General features: G+C 34.2%; 1 non-coding gene across 1 annotated transcript; it reads left to right on the top strand.

The window, feature by feature from the left end:
- The first annotated feature begins 4,302 nt into the window (after positions 1-4,302).
- LOC116484447 (U6 spliceosomal RNA) lies at positions 4,303-4,406 on the top strand. The gene has a single exon (XR_004252602.1). It is a non-coding gene; the product is annotated as a U6 spliceosomal RNA (small nuclear RNA).
- Positions 4,407-19,028: the final 14,622 nt, after the last annotated feature.

The following is a 19,028-nucleotide window of genomic DNA, read 5'->3' as shown; positions in this document are numbered from 1 at the left end:
CCAAAATAAACACCTCCAGATTTTCTATAAAAATAAGCCATGTTAAAGGAAATAATGATTTCAGATCATGAGAATATAGTAGATTCTTAAGACAAATAAACTTACTCTCAACTCAGTTCTCTAGTAAGCATTGAATGAGTTCCTTAGAATGCTCAACTTAATGTGAAATTGTAAAAGATAAATACTACAGTGTATGGTCCATGTTGTCAGGCAGTTTATGATCTGGTGATACTTATAGGTTTTGCACATATATTCTGACTTAAAGGTCTGTTAATACATCCTGAATATAGTGATCAACATCCCAGTGGCCAGTCCAGTGTCCTGAGCTAAAGACTGTTTGATGATAAAGATAATTTAGCATCTTAGAAACAAAGCTAAAGCTATGTGATTAAGTCAATGATAATACATTAAAAAGTTAAAATAAAATTTTTCTAATAAAAAAGAGATTGTTATTTTTGACCTCACCTTTTAAATCTCAATCCTTTCGTTATTTAGTAAATTGTATTTTTGAAACAATTTCAGTAATATTTCTTACAAAACAAAGTTTTCACTCCTGTCTCCAGGTGACTGAGTTTGTTGCACCCAGGTGCTGCAGCAGATAAAGTCCATTCACAGAGGAGCTAGGCTTCCTTATGTATTTCTAATTAATAAATAAACATAAACCAGGAAAAATGTCTCCAGAAAAATATGCGTCAAATAGGTATATTTGAAAAATAGTTTCTCAAGTAAATATATGTCTGACACATAGTAAAAGTCCACAAGATATGAAATGGATGAGTGAACTAAGTTTTACATTGATAAATAAAATATCCAAGCCAGATTTTGATGAAAAGATATTTTATTTCCATTTCAGTACATATGATAATAGTTAATAGGGGCTGTATTTATTAATCTAAATATTTTCTGTCAAATAAAATGTAAGGGAACAACACAGGTTGTTGAATGAAGAAGGAAAAAAACTTTCAACACGGGTATGCTTGCATGCTTCTGATAATTAGAATAATCTGATAATTGACTTCTTTCTCCCTTCACAGGAGGGTGCCAATTAAAATAAACTACAATTGTGCTATTTGGTCTTTAGCATCAGAGCAGATGATGTTTGAGTTTATGGCCAGTTTTCTCAATGTGTTGTCCAATTAACCTCAATGGGAATGATTCACATCAAATCCCTGCGGTTCTTGATGAAAGGGAAAGTCAGCCAGGCTGCTACGGGGAAAACAACTTTTATATGTGCTCTAAAGCTCACTGGTGGGCTGTTCTAGTGAAAAACTTGTGCCAGTGGAAACGTTTTACTATTGAGGTAAAAGCCCCCCAGGGTTTCTTTGTATATCACTGACGTAGAAGAGACTAACTATAAGTGACACAAAGGGAAATTGGGAATATCAGTCTTAGTAGAATCTGACTCATTCCATCAAAGAGCTGAGAAAATGTGTCCAATTCCACACGAACTAAAAGAAGTAATGAAGGATCAAATCAGGGAAATGTATAAGACATCCTGAGAAAGGATGTTTGAGATGAATTGTTCTATCAGATAGTGGAATAAATCATTTATTAAACTTAAATCTCTCCTTAATTTCCTAATATATTTTAGGTATTCAGAGTTAACTGCAATTATGTTTCAGTCATCAGGATTAGCTAATAAGTAATCAATAATATTAACCCCCCAAAGCTAACTACACTAGATTTGCAGCAAAACAAAAAGAAAATAATCACGTACAATTTTTATAATAGTTTAATATTTATGAGGAATTAATCCATTGACATCAAGGTGGGAAGAGAAAATGTTCTTGTTCATACTAAGTTTGTTCACACTAAGTTCTAGATTATTGAAACCCTTAAGATAATGGTGAACATCAGCTAATTACTGAATGTTCATTCACTCAACAAATAATATTGAGAATTATTGTGAGCCATGTACTATACTTGACATACTAATTATTGTGAGCCATGTACTAAACTGTGGACAAAATGTTGACTACCTTTAAGGAGTATTTACAAAATAGAGAAGACAATGACAGATACATGGGCAATTAATACAAACAGAGATAAATATTTTGATGAGACAAATAACAGGGTCTTGTCAGAACACAGGAGGGACCAAGAAGAAAACAAAGAATTTGAATAACATAGCTATATATATTTTTTAATATATACATGGAGAACTCTGAATCCAAAGAAGCATAAAGTATTCTTTACAATGAGACCTATAGAATTGGAAGGCGTTGATGACATTAGGCCTCAAAGAAAATATCCATCAATCTATGAATGATATCATACACGTATATTGGCTTAATATGAAAGATAAATAAAATTTTTAAACTTGGCCAAACAACCCATATTTATTCCCATACACATTTGTATGTATGTTTAAAGTTTGGTAATTTCTATGCATATCTGTGTACGTTCATCTATATATGAAGAATAAGAGCACTATGTATCAAATCCAAGAGAAAAATATCAAAGATAGTCTCAAAAGACAATTTCAAACCTAATATGTATTTTTTAAAGCTAAAGATACTGAGAGAGGAGTAACATTAAATTCTTGCTTTCAACTTTAAAAAGTTATGAAAATATTGAAAATATTTATTTTTATAAACCAGATACTGATGATGAAAGTAAAGAACGAGAAAGGTTAATTTATAATATAAACACTGCTTCTAACCAACTTTAAAGTCTTAAAAGACAAACATTTGCTTTTCTTAACTAGACACAAATATAGGAAATAAGAATGCTTAGAAGTTAACATTTAAGTTTATGCAAAACAGAATTAGCAAAGAAAAACAAACAAAAACTATAAAATAATCATATGACAATTTCATTTATGATGTTCAATGTGAACATGAATACAAATACATTTTAAAATATATCAAATCAGTAATTTTAAAATAATTATACTTTTTGACCAACTAGAGCTAATTTCTGAGGTTTAAAAAAGTAATTATTTTTTAAGAGATTGGTTCTCACTGTGTTGCCCAGACTAGACTCAAACTCCTGAGTCAAGCAATCCTCTTGCCTCAGCCTCCCAAGCAGCTGGGACAACAGCTATGTGCCACTGCACCTAGCTATGTATTTTTTAAAAAGGTAATTTAAAACAAAATGTTACTGTAATTCATCTCTATCAACCACACTTGGAATAAAAAAGTTTTCTTTCCTAAGGCACTTCCCTAATGCATTTCTACAAAAATTCATAATATCTCAGCTCCTGTTAAAATATTTTCAACAATTGTTACTATTGATCAACTCCTTTTTTATATTGACAATTAAAAATTGTATGTATTTATGGTGTACCACATGATATTTTGCTATATCTGTCAAATCATTGTGGAATGGCTAAATCAAGCTACTTTATACATACATTACCTCACATCCTTTTTTTTTGGTAGTGAGAAATTTAAAATGTACTCAATAATTTGCAAGTATATAGTAGATTGTTGTTAACTATAGTCATCATGCTATACAATAGAATGCTTGAACTTATCTCTTCCATCTGAGATTTTGTATCCTTTGACTAACATCTTGCTAGACCAATCCCCTAGCTTCTGGAAACCACCATTTTTCTTCTGTGGGTTCAACTTTTTTGGATTCCATATATAAGTGATATTATGTGGTATTTGTCTTTCTGTTCCTGACATTTCTCTCAACGTAGGTTTTCCAGGTTCATTTATGTTGTCATCAGGAGCAGAATTTCCTTCTTTTTTATGGCTGAAGGGTTTTCCATTGTGTGTATACAGTACATTTTCTTTATTCATTCACCCAACATTTACCACGCTGAGAGAAGAAAGCAACTCCTCTGTTAAATGAATGGAATCCTCTAAAAACTTCAATACACATACATGAACTTTCAGAAGCATTCTCATTAAATTGGGAAAAACAGAAGGATGCCCTCTTTCACAGTGTCTACCCAGCATCATCTTCAGGATCTAGCCAATACAATAAATCAGAAAGGAAAAGTTATATATAGTTAATAAATAACCTAAACATGCATTTTACAGAAAATATAATTTTTATTCCAAGAGTCAATGTACTCAGTTGTGGTAAAGCAAAGCTACAAGAATTCTATAAGGATCCAGGATCAAAACACAACAATTTTCACATACGTGTCAGCTATTAGGTTGGTGCAAAAGTAATTGTGGTTTTTGAAAGTAACTTGGCAAAAACCACAATGACTTTTGCACCAATCTAATACAGTCAACAGTTGTGGGAAGAATTTTAACTTTTCACTCTATGTTTGTACGTTTTAGTGTTTATGTGCATGTATGTTGAGTTTATATGTAGGTATTACTCATGTAAAAAATTATTTTGGTGCTTGCTTCAGCAGCATATATACTAAAATTGGAATAATATAGAGAATAGCATGGCCCTTGTGCAAGGATGACATGCAAATTCATGAAGCGCTCCATATTTTTCCCATGAGATAATCATCTTCAGGGTCCTGGAGGCCCTCGAGGTGGGCTGGGTGGTGGAATGAGAGGCCCTCCCAGTGGAGGCATGGTGCAGAAACAAGGATTTGGAGTGGGAAGGGGGATTACTCCATGGCAGTCAATCTTCATGGATCTTCAGGCAGCCATACAAACCCTAGTTCCTACAGAATGGTGAATTTCTTCAACCAGACATCGTGGAGTATGGCCCCAGTCTGTTAGCTGCTTAACTTTGTATATTTAAAAAAAAATCAACCTGGCTGCTGTGTGGAGAACAAATATAAGGAGAAAAAATGAAGGCAAAGGGATTTTAGACGGCTGGTTTAGAAGCCTATGAATTGTACTAAAGTGAAGGAAGACATGAAGATAGAGACAAGTGGGTGTGTTTTACTTTAAAATTAGAATTGACATATTTTACTTACATGAGTGGTAAGCATGAATGAGTTATTAAGGATAACTCACATATTGAGAAACCACGGCATGGATGTTAAGGTTATCAGGTAGGCACGACCCTGAATACAGAGTTGTGATGCACTGAGGAGAAAACTAGGAATGTACTAAATATTTTGGAGTAGTTGACACACAGAGAGAAGGCAGAGCACAATCGGAGGGATGAGAAATAGACATGGGGAAAACCATCTCTTTTGTGATATGGATTAATGAGGGAAGCATGGCTACAGATGTGTCATGTTCAACAGTGTACCCATTCTATGTGGGTACCCATAGAAGCCATACACATTAGAAACAAAGATGTTAACTGGTTAGAAGTACAGGTTTTGGAGGCAGAAGTGTCTGCTACCAGTATCAACATTGCTGCTTAATATCTGGGTTAGTGACTTGGGGCAACTTATTTAATCTCTCTAAGCATTTGTTTCTTCATCTTTTTTGAGAATAATAATGCCGATAGTATGTCCCTCATTATAAGCTCGTGAAGATCGCTAAATATATCACATGAACACGACAAATTATGGTCACTGATACATAGGTAATACTCAGTGAAAGTTTTCTATGACTATTAGAGTTCTGTATGTTATTATTATGCAAGAAATCCACAAATGGTTATTAGTGTCCATTAAACCATACATTATGAAACATAAGAAAACTATATCGTATGTTTAACATTGCGCTTGGTCCCATTGAGAAAGTACAATAATAAATAATACTAATTTAATAGTAGTAAATTAGATTTGAATGAATTGGAAAAGTAGAATAGTGCTGAGTAATTCAGGCTTAAAAACTTCCTATTCCATGATAACTCATTAAGTTAAAGGCAACATATAAAATATTTACACACCTATTCCCAGGTGAGAGGCTGATCATTTTATTAAAAATTTTAAGATTTTCTGGATAATACATGAATTATGAGGAATTTCTATTTGGATATAAATTTGGTTTCTTTTTATAATAAAATTTCAATACATTCTGTTGTCTTTTTTGTCTTAGCTAAATGGATTACTTCTTTTTTATTCTTTTTTATTTTGAGACGGAGTCTTACTCTGTCTTCTATTTATAATTCCTCTAGAAATCAGTGAACTTTCTCTAGAGAAATGAAAGATCAAGTAGATGATATAGAGAAACAACTCTTTTACCTTTAAATAGGAAATGTAAACTGATAGGAGTCACTGTATTCCAGTCTTCTGGTCTGGAATAACAGTAACTAAATTCATTTGGTTTGTTACACATAAAGAAAGGAACAACTAGTACTGCTTTAGGTACTATAATGTGTTTATCCACTTCATAATAGTTTGACATACACATCTTCTTGATCCAAGTTCAGATATTTGAATAACCCCTTTTTAATTTGGTGTTTCATAGGGAATGCTTCATAGGAATGTTTCCTAGGGAATGAAATTTTTATTCAGTTACAAATTCATTCAATTCACCTATTTGTATTCTGAACAACTGATTTTGTAAACTGAGTTCCATTTTATCCATATCCAAATTCCATTAGTTTTGGCACAGTGTTAAGTGTTCATGCTCCTATATTCTTAGTTAGTAAGTGGATCTGACAGTTTAACAATAACCAATATTCTGTTCTGCACGTTCATTCTCTTGCCATGTTATGCTCTCGCTTTTGCAAGACTGTCTTATATTCTTGTGATTCCTGGTCTGTCACGAGCATTTTGCAGTTGAGGAAGTTATTTCCCCAAGGAGATTCAAATGAGGATCTCTGTCTTTTAACTTCAAACATTACAAAAAACATACGTCAAAATTTTGGTTCATTTCATGTAGGAATTGGACTGTATTATTTAGTGCTCTTCTCTTTTAATGTTTAAATTATTATCAAAGTAATTTTAACCATTTGATCTCTTTTGTGATTTTTTTTTCATTTTAGGTAAAATTATTTATTACTATCATTATTTCTTAAGTAATGAGTTATAATGTTCAAACTGCTTTAGATTTAAGTGGAAAGAGTTAAGTTCATTTTCTGTATGTTTTTCTGACTTAAAGCAAACATTTTACTTGGCATAGTTAATCTGACCCCCTCTAAATAAAAGAAAGCCTCATCGAAAATACGTTTATTAGATATCATATTTTTAAAGAGTAAGACTTCCTTGGAGACAGGATCTCTGGGCTTGAACTTTACCTCTTTTTGTAATACCCTAAATTTTTCATAGTGATTATTTTTCTCAAAGCTTCAAACCAAATTACTTAAGAAAAAATATATTACTAAAATAATTATAATATTATGAATATTGTCCAGGAAAGCAAAATGTATAGAGTATCGTCCTATTTTTTCTGCTGTTATTTAGTCATATGTCCCTGCCAAAAATCAATCTCTGGGAAGGAAGTTTTCTCATCTCTAAAGGTTTTGAATAGATGGCTTCTAAAATTACCTTCAGATCCAAAAGCCTCTGATTATTTATTCAAGAAAATTGCTTGCTAGGTACAGGAAAATCGCCTATTTTTTGAAAAAGATTTAGGAATGAGAATTATAGTCTTTCTTATAATCAACATTCTACTTTACATACAGTATTATCAATTATTTCTAAATTATTTAAAATTTTTATATCTTTCCTAATATATCTATTCCAATTGAATATTTTTTGGATCACTTGTATGATTCTATGTTATTTTACCCACTGTCAGTTAGTATAAATTATAGATAAAAGCACGGTGTGTTATAATATGTATGAGGCATTTAATTTCCCAGTGTGGCTTTCTTGAGATTTTTTTATATTAGGAAATTAAGTGAGCTATACAAAGTGAAATAATTTTTAGAGCACAGATTATTTACATTAAATATCACAGTGTAAAACATATCATTACTTGTCATTATTACAGTGAGCACAAAATGCTTCCAATATACCAATGATCAGTTGGATGCAAACTTGAATTTTACCTGAAGAATCTCACAGGAATGGACCTTCACCTCACTAAGCTACTCTTTTTCCTTAAGCCAACTGTTCAAATAGTGAAATTATTATTACCCAATATGTCATTATGAATACTATTTTATGATATAGCTCCAACATCAATTGCTTCCTTCCTAAACCAACTCTTACTTTGCATTTCTTTAGGGCAATGTAATTTCTATCTGGGATGCTAGTTATTTATATACAGACTGAGAATAAATAATCCCCTACCTTCGCTACTTGCAGAGGGTTGGGGGCGAACCAGTCCTTTTATGAGTCTAGTGGGATGTTTCCAGGGGAGGCTTAAAGTAAACAAAATGGTTACTGAAACTCGCTGACATAAAGTTACCTCAAGAACCAAAGAGTAGCTACACACCGAAGAATGGAAAGCACTGAGGGTAAAATGAGAGAAGCAGGATTTCAAATGGCCCCAGGAGGGTAAATGGCTTGAAACCAGAGAAAAACTAAAAGATCACAAGTTTGAATGAGCCTGAAAAAAAGTAGGGAGTGAGAGAGAACAAGAACCAGTCTGGAAGCAGAGTAAATGCATCTTCTTCAGGCCATTCCTCATAGCAAATTGAATTAAATGCTCTTACTAATATTACTCAGAAAGTTCTAGTTTTAAGGCACAGACTGAGAATGAAAATTAGAGCTCTTTAAGCAACATTACATATTTGCCTACCAATCTTTACATTTGAATACCTGAGCTTGGCATATAATGTAATGAAGGACAATAAGTAAATAGAGAAAAATGGAAGGATGAATGGGGATAAAACACACAGAAAGCAATACTTTAAAAGGCAAAGAGAGAACTAAGAAGAAACAGTGAATGTAGCTAAGACTGAAGGGTCTCTAATCTTGTAGATACAAGCAAAACATCAAAGTAAATATTTTGCGCAATATATTTTTACAGTTTAATTACAATCCCATTAATTGTTCTATTCCTTAACTTCTACTGTAGTTTACAGGTAGCCTAATGAAAATTGAATAATTTAATCCTCTCTTACCCCATAACTTGATCCCATGCTTTTTTGTCCAGCCACTAGCTGATAATAAACATGGGAAATAGATGGGAAATAGATATAGAAACTTATTTTATTATTTTTTCTCAGTTGTATCAAGTCTCTAGCAGTATGAAGTTGTAGCTGTGTAATTCTTTGACTGCTTTAGATTACACTCATAAATCCAAGATAAGCATTTGTGATACATGTAATTCTGCACAGACATTTTGTCAAAAGACAAAGTTTGCTAAGCAAAAATCTGGAACCATTTTTAAAAATTGTGTTTTGAATGAGATAATATGATTAGATGAGTGGTAATTAGAAGTCGGATAACCTGGTATAATTTTGAATCAAAAATTTCCACTTTTTAAACTTTGATTTTAAAAAAGTGTTTATTGGTTATCTCATCTATAAAATTATCCGTAAAACTGGAATACTAGCATTTGTTTTGGATACTTCAGAATGTCATTTTTAAGAACCTATGAGTAAGGTTCTTAATAAAATGGAAAAGCATTATGAACTACTAAAAATGTTACACAAATTAAGATCAAATACTTAACTATTATTGACATGTCACAGATATTTCAAAGAAACTCTAGTAGATTTAAGGATGCATATTTATTTTAAATCCAGTTAAATTTATTTGTTCCTCATTATTGTTAATAGATTAACAAACATTCAATACGCATTTTTGGGCCAGGCGCAGTGGCTCACGCCTGTAATCTCAGCACTTTGGGAGGCTGAGACGGGTGGATCTCAAGGTCAGGAGATCGAGACCATCCTGCCTAACATGGTGAAACCCCATCTCTACTAAAATTACGAAAAATTAGCTGGGCGTGGTGGCAAATGCCTGTAGTCCTAGCTACTCGGGAGGCTGAAGCAGGAGAATGGCGTGAACCTGGGAGGCGGAGCTTGCAGTGAACCGAGATTGCACCACTGCACTCCAGCCTGGGGGACAGAGTTAGACTCCATCTCAAAAACAAAAAAAAATACTCATTTTTCTAGTGAATAGTTGTTTTAATATACAGAAACTTGCATCTATACAAGTCATTCAAACATTTATATCATTATATATTCCCTTCAGTTATGTTCTGAATATTAAATGTAGCCCTAGATAAAATGTATAACAGAAAGTCTATCACAAATTTATGATTTTATTATTAATATTTTTCTACAAGTTTATAGGGTGCAAGAAAAATTTTAAGTGGTGGTAGGTCATGAATAGACATTTCTTTTAAAAAAGGCATACAAATGGCCAACAGGTGTATGAAAAAATGCTCAACATCACTAATCATTAGAGAAATGCAAATAAAAACCACAATGAGATCATTGTCTTACCCAGCCAGAATGGCTATTACTAAAAAGTTAATGACATTCTCTTGGATGGGCTATGCAACTTATTTTGGCATATACCTAATATTAAAAAATGAAGCCTAAGCTTACTATCAGAGTGATTACTTCAGTTTTCTTTTAAAAATACTTATCTAAGCTTGTATATGTAAGTTACAAAAAAGATAAAACATCATCATTGATATTTAAAATCTCAGATAAATATTTTTTCTTCTTTTTCTTGTTATTTTTATTGCTAGCTCCTCTCTCCACCTCTACGTATTCACTTGAAATAGCCTAGGTCAATAGCTGCGGAATTTTTTTTTCATACCCCAGTGGTACTTGGAACCCCAGCGAGACAGAACACCCCTGGAAAGGGGGCTGAAGCCAGGGAGCCAAGTGTGTGGTCTCGCGCAGCAGGTCCCACTTCCACAGAGCCCAGCAACCTAAGAACCACTGGCTTGAAATTCTCACTGCCAGCACAGCAGTCTGAAGTCGACTTGGGATGCTTGAGCTTGGCAGGGAGAGGGGCGTCCACCATTACTGAGGCTTAAGTAGGCGGTTTTCCCCTGAAAATGCTAAGGAGGCCAGGAAGTTCAGACTGGGCAGAACTCACCACAACTCGGCAAAGTGGCTGTGGCCAGAATGCCTCTCTAGACTCCTCTTCACTGGGCAGGGCATCTCTGAAAAGAAGACATCAGCCCCAGTTAGGGGCTTATAGATAAAACTCCCATCTCCCTGGGACAGAGCACCTGGGGGAAGGGGTGGCTGGGGGTATAGCTTCAGCAGACTTAAATATTCCTGCCTGCTGGCTCTGAAGAGAGCAGCAGATCATGACAAGGAGAATTCTCCCAGTACAACACTGGAGCTCTGCTAAGGCACAGACTGCCTCCTCAAGTGGGACCCTGACCCCTGTGCCTCCTGACTGGGAGAGATCTCCCAGCAGGGGTCGACAGACACCTCATACTGGAGAGGTCTGGCTAGCATCAGGCCAGTGCCCCTCTGGGATGTAGGTTCCAGAGGAAGGAGCAGGCAGCAATCATTTCTGTTCTGCAAGATCTGCTGGTGATACCTAGGCAAACATGGTCTGGAGTGCACCTCCAGCAAACTGCAGCAGACCTGCAGAGGAGAGGCCTGACTGTTAGAAGAAAAATTAACAGAAAGAAAGCAATAACATCAACATTAACAAAAAAGGACAGTCACCCAAAACCCCATCCAAAGGTCATCAGCCTCAAAGATCAAAGGTAGATAAATCCATGAAGATGAGGAAAAAACAGTGCAAAAATGCTGAAAATTCCAAAAACCGGAATAGCTCTTCTCCTCCAAATGATCACAACTTCTCTCTAGCAAAGGAAGAAAACTGGATGGAGAATGAGTTTGACGAACTGACAGATGTAGGATTCAGAAGGTGGGTGATAACAAACACCTCTGAACTAAAGGAACATGTTCTAACCCAATGCAAGGAAGCTCAGAACCTTGATAAAAGGTTACAGGAACTGCTAACTAGAATAACTAGAGAAGAACATAAATGACTGGATGGAGCGGAAAAACACAGTACGACAACTTCGTAAAGCATACACAAGTGTAAATAGCCAAATCAATCAAGCAGAAGACAGGAAATCAGAGATTGAAGATCCACTTACTGAAATAAGGCACGAAGACAAGATTAGAGATTAAAGAATAAAAGAGAATGAACAAAGCCTCCAAGAAACATGGGACCATGTGAAAAGACCAAACCTATGATTCATTGGTTTACCTGAAAGTAATGGGGAGAATGGAACTAGGCTAGAAAGCACACTTCACGATTTTATCGAGGAGAACGTCCCCAACCTAGCAAGACAGGCCAACATTCAAATTCAGATAATACAGAGAAAACCACTAAGATTCTCCTTGGGAAGAGCAACCCAAAGACACATAATCATCACATTCTCCAAGGTTGAAATGAAGGAAAAAAATGTTAAGGGTGGCCAGAGATAAAGGTCAGGTTAACTTACAAAGGGAAGCCCATTAGACTAATAGCCGATCTCTCTGCAGAAACCCTACAAGCCAGAAGAGAGTGGGGGCCAATATTCAACATTCTTAAAGAAAAGAATGTTCAACCCAAAATTTCATATCCTGCCAAACTAAGCTTCATAAGCAAAGGAGAAATAAAATCCTTTACAGACAAGCAAATGCTGAGGGATTTTTGTCACCACCAGGCCTGTCTTACAAGAGCTCCTGAAGGAAACACTAATTATGGAAAGGAAAAACCAGTACCAGCCACTGCAAAAACACACCAAAATATAAAGACCAACGACACTAAGAAGAAACTGCATCAACCAGTGTGCAAAATAACCAGCTAGCATCATAATGACAGGATCAAATTCACACATAACAATACTAACCCTAAATGTAAATGGGCTAAATGCCCCAATTAAAAGACACAGACTGGCAAATTGGATAAAGAGTCGAGACCCATCAGTGTGCTGTATTTAGGAGACCCATCTTATATGCAAAGGCACACATGGGCACAAAATGAAAGGATGGAGGAATATTTACCAAGCAAATAGAAAGCAAAAAAAAAAAAAAAGCAGGGGTTGAAATCCTAGTCTCTGATAAAACAGACTTTAAATCAACAAAGATCATAAAAAATAAACAAGGGCATTACATAATGATAAAGGGGTCAATGCAACAAAAAGAGCTAACTACCCTAAATATATATGCACCCAATACAGGAGCACCCACATACATAAAACAAGTTCTTAGAGACCTACAAAGAGACTTAGACTCCCACACAATAATAATGGGAGACTTTAACAACCCACTCTCAATATTAGACAGATCAATGAGACAGAAAATTAACAAGGATAATCAGGACTTGAACTCAGCTCTGGATCAAGCAGATCTAATAGACATCTACAGTACTCTCCAGCCCAAATCATCAGAATGTGCATTTTTCTCTGCACCACATAACATCTATCCTAAAATCGACCACATAGTTGGAAGTAAAACACTCCTCAGCAAATACAAAAGAACATAAATCATATCAAACAGCCTCTCTGACCACAGTGCAATCAAATTAGAACTCAGGGTTAAGAAACTTACTCAAAACCTCACAACTACATGGAAACTGAACAACCTGCTTCTGAACGACTACTGGGTAAATAACGATATTAAGGCAGAAATAAAGAAGTTCTTGGAAACCAATGAGAACAAAGAGACAATGTACCAGAATCTCTGGGACACAGCTAAAGCAGTGTGTAGAGGAAAATTTATAGCACTAAATCCCCACATCAGAAAGCAGGAAAGATCTAAAATCAACGCCCTAACATCACAATTAAAAGAACTAGAGAAGCAAGAGCAAACAATTTCAAAAGCTAGCAGAAGACAAGAAACATCTAAGATTAGAGCAGAACTGAAAGAGATAGAGACATGACAAACCCTCCAAAAACCCAATGAATCCAGGAGCTGGTTTTTTGAAAAGATTAACAAAATAGATAGACTGCTACCCAGGCTAATAAAGAAGAAAATAGAGAAGAATCAAAGAGACGCAATAAAAAATGACATAGAAGGTATTACCACTGATCCCACAGAAATACAAACTACCATCAGAGAATACTATAAACACCTCTATGCAAATAAACTAGAAAATCTAGAAGAAATGGATACATTCCTGGACACATACCACCTCCCAAGACTAAATCAGGAGGAAGTTGAATCTCTGAATAGAGCAATAACAACCAGAAAAAGCCAGAGCCAGACAGATTCACAGCCTATTTCTGCCAGAGGTAAAAAGAGGAGTTGGCACCATTCCTTCTGAAACTATTCTAGCAATAGAAAAAGAGGGTCTCACCCCTAAATTATTTTATGAGGCCGGAATCATCCTGATACCAAAACCTGGCAGAGACACAACCAAAAAGAAACTTTCAGGCCAATATCCCTGATGAAAATAAAATAAGATACTGGCAAATTGAATCCAGCAGCACATCTAAAAGCTTATCCACCATGATCAAGTCGACCTCATCCCTGGGATGCAAGGCTGGATCAACTTATGCAAATCAATAGACGTAATCCATCACATAAACAGAACCAATGACAAAAACCACAGGATTATCTCAATAGATGGAGAAAAGGCCTTCAATAAAATTCAACAGCACTTTATGCTAAAAACTCTCAGTAAACTAGGTATTGGTAGAACATATCTCAAAATAATAAGAGCTATATATGACAAACCCACAGCCAATATCGTACTGAATGGGCAAAAGCTAGAAGCATTCCCTTTGAAAACTGGCACAAGACACAGACGCCCTCTCTCAGCTCACCACTACAATTCAACGTTGTATTGGAAGTTCTGGATAGGGCAATCAGGCAAGAGAAAGAAACAAAAGTATTTAAATAGGAAGAGAGGAAGTCAAATTGTCTCTGTTTGCAGATGACATGATTGTATATTTAGAAAACATCATCTTTTCCCAAACTCTCCTTAAGCTGATAAGCAATTTCAGCATAGTCTCAGGATACAAAATCAGTGTGTGAAAATCACAACTATTCCTATACACCAAAAATAGACAAGCAGAGAGCCAAATCATGAGTGAACTCCCATTCACAATTGCTACAAAGAGAATAAATTACCCAGGAATACAACTTACAAGGGACATGAAGGACCTCTTCAAGGAGAACTATAAACTACTGTTCAAGAAAATAAGAGAGGACACAAACAAATGGAAAAACATTCCATGCTCTTAGATAGGAAAAATCAATATTGTGACAATGGCCATACTGCCCAAAGTAATTCATAGATTCAATGCTATCCACCTCAAGCTACCATTGTCTGTCTTCACAGAATTAGAAAGAACTACTTTAATTTTCATATGGGACCAAAAAAGAGCCCATATAGCCAAGAAAATCTTGGAGGCATCATGCTACCTGACTTAAAACTATGCTACAAGGCTACAGTAACCAAAACAGCATGGCACTGGTATCAAAACAGATATGTAGACCAATGGAACAGAACAGAGTCCTCAGAAATAACACCATACATCTACAACCATCTGATCTTTGACAACCTGACAAAACAGACCATGGGGAAAGGATTCCCTATTTAATAAATGGTGCTGGGAAAACTGGCTAGCCATATGCAGAAAACTGAAACTGGACCCCTTTCTTACACCTTATACAAAAATTAACTCAAGATGGATTAAAGACTTGAACGTAAAACCTAAAACTATAAAAACTCTAGAAGAAAACCTAGGCAATACCACTCAGGGCATAAACATGGGCAAAGACTTCATGACTAAAACACCAAAAGCAATTGCAACAAAAGCCAAAATTGACAAATGGGATCTAATTAAACAAAAGAGCTTCTGGACAGCAAAAGAAACTATCATCAGAGTGAAAAGGCAACCTACCAAATGGGAGAAAATTTTTGCAGTCTATCCATCTGACAAAGGTCTAATATCCAGAAACTACAAGGAACTTAAACAAATTTACAAGAAAAAAAAAAAAACCCATCAAAATGTGGGCAAAGGATATAAACAGACACTCTCAAAAGAAGACATTTATGTAGCAGTATTTACAATAGCCAAGACTTGGAACCAACCCAAATGCCAATCAATGATAGACTGGATAAAGAAAATGTGGCACATATACACCATGGAATACTATGCAGCCACAAAAGAGAATGAGTTCATGTCCTTTACAGGGACATGGATGAAGCTGGAAACCATCATTCTCAGCTGACTAACACAAGAACAGAAAACCAAACACGGCATGTTCTCACTCATAAGTGGGAGTTGAACAATGAGAACACATGGACACAGGGAGGGGAACATCACACCCCAAGGCCTGTTGGGGGTGAGGGACAAGGAGAGGGAGAGCATTAGGACAAATACCTAATGCATTTGGGGCTTAAAACCTTGATGACAGGTAGATAGGTGAAGCAAACCACCATGGCACATGTATACTATGTAACAAACCTGGACGTTCTGCACATGTATCCCAGAACCTAAAGTAAAATTTTTTAAAAAGTAATATATATATATAAAATAAAAGAAATATCCTAGCTCATTTTGTATTTTTCTCTTTTTCAAATGTGTTCACTTTTTAATTTGTTTTTCAAAAAAAGGCACTATTAAATAAGAGAAAGCTATTTCTGTAGTGTTTTTTCCAAAAGTTTTAATAGAATATAACGTGAAGTCCTCTATTTTTGAGGCTGTATGAGGGTATTTGCCCCACTTACCCCATTTTTCCTGTCACTGGTTTTTAAAAATATTTTGAATTAAAAGATTTATTCTTCTTATAATCAGTTAACTTTTTACATTTTTATTATGAAAATATAAAATTAAATATAAAGTAATATGATACTCAGTGTGTACCTATGATGAAAATAAATTAGTGTTTACAATTTGCCATATTTGTTTCAGATATCTTTTTAAAAATAAAATACAGTATTAGAGAGTCTAATAAAGCCGCCCTGCTTTCCTTCACACCCAGTAGTCCTCATAAATTAATAATATCCTAATGTTGATATGCATCATATTCATGTATGTTTTTAAATTTTTACCTCATTTGGTGGTAGCATTAATAAAACATTTGAATTACTATTTTTAAACATACATAAATGAGATCATATGGTAAATATTGTTATATACTGTTTGAATTTTTCACATAATATTATGGTTCTGAAATCTGTACATGTTTAAACATTTAGAAGAAGTTTATTTCAATTAGCCTTTATGCTTCTCTTCTGTGAAAACATCAAATAACTTTGCAGTTCCCTATTGCAGACAGTAGGGTGCTTTTCGTGTTTCATCATTTCAAATAGTAATCAATATCATCTATACGTTTTCATATATATATCATATATGTATTTCATGTATATATTTCATATATAACATATATACATATATATAAGATATCAAATTATTCTCCCAAGTTGTTTCAAGTATATACACACCCTCAACAATATCTAATGAATTTTTTTTGCATGCACAGCAGCACTTGGTCATTTTAGACACATACATTTTTTCCAGTGTTAAGAGTGGGCATACATATTTTATTTTAATCTGCATTTCTTTGGTTAGAGACATAAGGTATCCTCTCCTGAGTCTGTTGTCAAAAAATCTAACTTTTATTTTGCTTCTGAGAATTTTCAAGTTCCGTGTAAAACCTTGTTGAATTTTTACTGTGCTTGCTTTTGATTTATAATTTTATTTGGATTTCCATCTTTATGATGTTGAGACTTCCTCAACCTGAACATGTTATATCTCCATTTATTTAAGATTTATTGTATGTCTTTTGATAAAGTTTTTTTCATATTCTTTATAAAATTCTTATGCATATTTTTGTTTTAAATTGATTTATAGTTTTATATTTATAGCTTTAGTTGCTGTAGTAAAGGTTACGTTCTTATTTTTATTACACTTTAAAATTTGTTATAGGTACAGAAATGTAATTAGTTTGTATCCAGAAACTCTGTTTAAATGTTATTAGTTTATTGGTTTCTGTTTATTGAGAGAGAATTCTTCATTTTCCTGACATCTAAGGGGATGAATTTTTTCTAAAAATTTATGCTATACCATCATTTACTCTTATAATGGACTAGAGAGAATGATCTTTTAGTGAAGGATAATTATTGTAATACTTTTCCATTGGTTCGACCCTACCAAAAGTGTTAAACACAGCAGCATCCCCTTCTCCACCTTTTCACTCTCCTGTCCATCCCAGACCACTGAAAGATGGGAGACTTGGCCAGCGTGTCTACCTACGTTGGGGACTGAAGCTTTTTCTTATATGAATCATCTAGACAGGGAGTGGGTGATGAGACAAGGAGTAAAAGCAGGCTCTTCTGACTCATGCTTTTAGCTATAAAAACCTTCCAGTAACAAAGAAGGTGTTTTGACTTCTGTCAATCTCTTTAATGCTCTCAATTGATGCAAAAGTTGTACCCTCTCCAACATCAAGAACTCTAGAAATTTGTCAGAAGATTTTCCTTTAATTTTCTATTTGGAAAATCATCTGATCATTAATGATCATTTTATTTCTCTTTTTGATCACTGTACTTTTGAAAATTTATTCTTGCTATTTTTCACTGGCTAAGAAAACTTTCAGGTCAATGTTGAAGACAAACAGTCCAGAGGATATTCTATGATTTTTTTTTCTAATTTACAGGGACCCTTCTAAAATTTTTCATTAAGGTTGAGGTTTGCTGTTACTTTTAAAAGCTAAATTTATCAGCCTTTAGGAAAATTCTATCACTTTCCAGATTTCCAGAAGTAACTGATTTTTACTGCTATTAAACTTTATCAGATCTCTGTATTCATTTGTTCACATTGTCATATAAAAATCCTTGCTTAAACTTTGAATATGGGAAGCTATATTAACGGATATTCTAATGTTAAGTCATCTGTGTATTCCTGGAATAATGCAATGTCATTAGGATGTATTTTTAAATAATGGCTGGATTCAGTTTATTAACATTTAATTTAAAATATTTGTATCTATATTTATAATCACAATTAACTTATGGCATCTTTGTATCATCCTTGTCTGCTTTTGCTATCACAGCTATATTTGCCTCATAAAATGGAATGAGAGAATGATACCTCATTTTTAAGTGCTAAAACATACAAAATATCTTAGTTAAAATAAGCTAAAATAAGCATTTACCATAATCTAGAGATAAACAGTTCCAGCTATGCAAGATGCATAGGTTCTAGAGATCTGCTCTACAACACTGTACCTATAGTTAATACTACAGAGTGAGCTTAAGAGTTTATCGAAGATAAGTTACATGTTAAGTACTCTTACTACATAAAAATTTAAAAAACTAAAGCAAAGAAAACAAAATATAATTAAAAATAAATAAAATCATCTAGTCCCTGTTTTACATATGGAAGAATTTCTAAATTACAAATTATAGTAATATTTAGATTCTTGAATTTTTGTTT

The sequence above is a fragment of the Hylobates moloch genome, unplaced genomic scaffold, assembly GCF_009828535.3.
Source record: "Hylobates moloch isolate HMO894 unplaced genomic scaffold, HMol_V3 SCAFFOLD_15, whole genome shotgun sequence".
Lineage (NCBI taxonomy): Eukaryota > Metazoa > Chordata > Mammalia > Primates > Hylobatidae > Hylobates > Hylobates moloch.
This window is presented reverse-complemented; position numbering and strand designations above follow the sequence as displayed.